General features: G+C 62.1%; 2 protein-coding genes across 2 annotated transcripts in view; both read right to left on the bottom strand.

Annotated features, from left to right (window-relative positions):
* MISP (mitotic spindle positioning) overlaps nt 1-2766 on the bottom strand; it is a 15889-nt gene extending 13123 nt beyond the window's left edge. Inside the window, exon 1 of the mRNA XM_011993058.1 lies at nt 2504-2766. The gene's annotated coding sequence lies outside the window, so the exon portion shown is untranslated. The remainder of the gene's footprint in view (nt 1-2503) is intronic.
* PALM (paralemmin) overlaps nt 1-3314 on the bottom strand; it is a 48793-nt gene that overhangs the window by 469 nt on the left and 45010 nt on the right. The gene's annotated exons all lie outside the window — the stretch shown is intronic.

Here is a 3314-nt window from a genome sequence, read left to right as displayed (position 1 = left end):
AAAAAAAAAAAAAAGAGACAGGGGCTTGCTGTGTTGCCCAGGCTGGGGTGCAGTGGCATAATCTTGGCTCACTGCAGCCTTGACCCCCTGGGCTCAAGCAGTCCTCCTGCGTCAACCTCCCGAATAGCTGGGACCACAGGCATGCACCACTGTGCCTGGCTCGTTTTTTAGTTTTTTGTAAAGATGGGGGTCTCACTATGTTGCCCAGGCTGGTCTGGAACTCCTGGGCTCAAGTGGCCCTCCCACCTCGGCCTCCCAAAGTTTGCTGGGATTGCAGGTGTGAGCCACCGTGCCCGGCCCCTCGATGTAGTTCTAAAACGAAAAACTCAGCCCCTCTCTGAGCTGGAAAGTGGCATCAAACAGCATAAAGTGGAGAGATTGTGGGGAGCTGTGTTTTAACCAACACGCAATGTGTCATGCAATCTCCCGCGCGTATCAAATGTCAGAAACGAAAATAGGGGAAACATTGAAAACCAGGCAGCGTTGGTGAATAAATCCCACACAAATGGACTAGGCTTTCCTCCCAAAGCGTGACGCACAGACGGCTCCCCTGACCTGAGGCCTCCTCCCCCATGGCCACCGCCTGCCCTGCTCACTGAAGGCCTCGCCTTCTCCCACCCGAAACCGTCAGCCCAGGCCTCGCCCTCTCCTGCTGTGGTCACAGGTCAGCATCCTTCCTGCAGCCCAGAGCCTGGAATACAGCAGGCGCCTAATACCGGCTGAGCAAACACCACTCACCCCAGCTGCTCAGACACGGGGGTCAGGCTCACTGCGGAATGCAGACCGGCCCCATCATGCCTTCTGGCCCTGAAGGGCGGGGCAGGTCCATGCCCTGCACCCTGGGACTCCCCGGGCAGGGCGGGTGCAGGAATGTTTGCCGAGTGAGTGGCCAGACGTTTATACAGCGGGATTTATAACCCACATCAGACGTCAACTCCAGGAGAAAGGGAGCTGTCCGCCCAGCCTCGAGCAGGTGCTGGGTCTTCTGGTGGGGTGGGGTGGGGATGAAGGCACGGCATCCTCTGCTCGTTCCTCCCCAGTGATTCACTGAAGCCAGCGGGTGGGGCCTGGGGTCCGGCTCTTGGGTTCAAGGCCACTGGGCCCACTCCCCTGCTGCCTGTGCCTCCGTGCCACCCCCCCTCCTTTTTTCTGAGACAGAGTCTTGCTCTGTCGCCCACGCTGGAGTGCAGTGGCGCGATCTCCGTTCACTGCAACCTCCGCCTCCCAGGTTCACGCTGTTCTCCTGCCTCAGCCTCCCGAGTAGCTGGGACTACAGGTGCCCGCCAGCACGCCCCGCTAATTTTTGTATTTTCAGTAGAGATGGGGTTTCACCGTGTCGGCCAAAAAAACACTGGCTCCACGGTGGCTCTCGTGGCCGGCATTCCCCCTGGAAAGTCCTTGGGGAGTGGCACTGCCCATCCGGGGGAAAAGCCCCAGGACGGAAGACGGCCCCAGCAAGGCCCCGCAGTGGTTAAGGATCTCGGTGTCCTGCGACTCCTCCTGCAACATCTTGGAACCGTTTTTGACTCCGGTTTTCGGGAGAGGGAGCTGAGACCCAGAGAGGAGAACCTGCTCATCTGAGGTCACACAGTGATGACACAGCAAGTGTCTGAAGCCAGTGTTCAGACTTTGCTCCCAATCACCTCCTCCTACAGGAAGCCCCCCGAGTTGCTCCTCCCAGCCCCACCCCGCACCCTGCTGATACCAGAATGAAACTGGGTTTATGGACCCTGGTGCCGCACCTCCCTCCTCATCAGCCAGTTGGCCTCCATCTGAGGGGCAAAGGTTCCCTTGCGGGCCGGGACTCAGGCACGGAGGCCATGCAGCAGGGAGGGGCGGTTCCTCTTTCCCATCCCTCAGGGTTGCAGTCAGCCCTGAGTCATCTCGGCTCCTTGGGCTCCTGGGCGGAGCTCCACGGCAGACGCTGGGCTGCGTCCCTGCCGGCCGCCCGGGATTCCAGGCTAGAACCTCGCCCCCACTCAAGGACCCAGGCCAAGTCCCCAGCCCCAGTCTGAGGCTGCCACCACCTGCACTCAGCCACCCCTCCTCCGTGTCCCCAAACCAGCCCCCGGCCCCACGGGGGGTGTTTACTGCCCAGATCCTTCCAGTCAGGGGCCCGGCAGGACGGATAAGCATCTCTCCAGAAGCTTCTGGAATTCCCAGAACCATACAGGGGTCCCTTTGACCTCTGACCATGGGGGTGCCAACTCGGCCCCTCCCTCGGAGGGTTCTGGGATTTGGGGTTCAAAAGCCCCAGCAGAGTTCAGGGACAAAGGCCTCTGCTCTCCCAGTGGGTGCCCTTGAGGCCCCAGAGCACCTGGCGGGGGGAGCAGAGGGAAGGCACTCCCGGGAGGCTCCAGGGGCGATGGCCTCTCTGGACCCCAAGTGCCCCCAGGTGAGCAGATCCCGCCCACAGACACACAACGCCCCCACGCCAAATGTGGGTCCAACCACCTCACACAGGACCCCCGCCCGGCCTGGCCCGGGGCGCCCCCAGGCTCACCCGCCGGCTTCTGGCTCCACAGCCTGCAGCCTCAGCTCTGGGGCCTGGATGGGCACAGAGGCCTCCCAGCTCCGCCCTGCCCGCCGGGTTGCCAGGGGACAGAGGCACCACCCAGGGAAGGCAGGTGTGCCCCCTCCCCCCAGCCCCACCTGGGCTCAGGAAACAAAGTCCAGAGAAGGAGGAGGGAGAAAGACGATACCAGTCTGGGCGAGGGCGGGTACCGTGCCCGCTGCCCGCTGCCCTTCCGCCCCCAGGGCCTCCACGCGGCCCCGAGGAGCCAGAACTCAGCCGAACCTCCCTTGGCTGCCTGGCTCTCCCGCCGCCTCTCAGCACCGCTCAGAGAGGGTCAGCAGGTGCCCAGGGTCACACAGCAGCTCAGCGGCGACAATGGCCTGTGTCTCCCGGAGGCTCCGGCCCAGCCCACCCCTTGGGGCAACTCCCCTAGACGACCGCCTCCTTCTTGCATAAACCAGGCTCGGCAGACTCTGGAGGCAGATTCTCGGTATGGTCTGGGTTCTGATCCCACCTGACCTCTCTTGGCCGTTTCCTCCTCTGGGACATGGAGGAACATCACGTCCAGGCTCCCTCACGGCTGCTGGGGGGAATTCCCCAGACCCCATCCACATAAAAATAAAAAACTGTACGAGGGGGCCGAGCGCGCTGACTCACGCCTGTAATCCCAGCACTTTGGGAGGCCGAGGCGGGTGGATCACATGAGGTCAGGAGTTCGAGACCAGCCTGGCCAACATGGTGAAACCCCGTCTCTACTAAAAATACAAAAATTAGCAGGGTGTGGTGCCAGGCGCCTGTA

The sequence above is a fragment of the Mandrillus leucophaeus genome, unplaced genomic scaffold (genome assembly GCF_000951045.1).
Source record: "Mandrillus leucophaeus isolate KB7577 unplaced genomic scaffold, Mleu.le_1.0 Scaffold423, whole genome shotgun sequence".
NCBI lineage: Eukaryota > Metazoa > Chordata > Mammalia > Primates > Cercopithecidae > Mandrillus > Mandrillus leucophaeus.
Note: the sequence above shows the minus strand (reverse complement) of the source record. Positions and strands in the feature narration are given on the sequence as shown.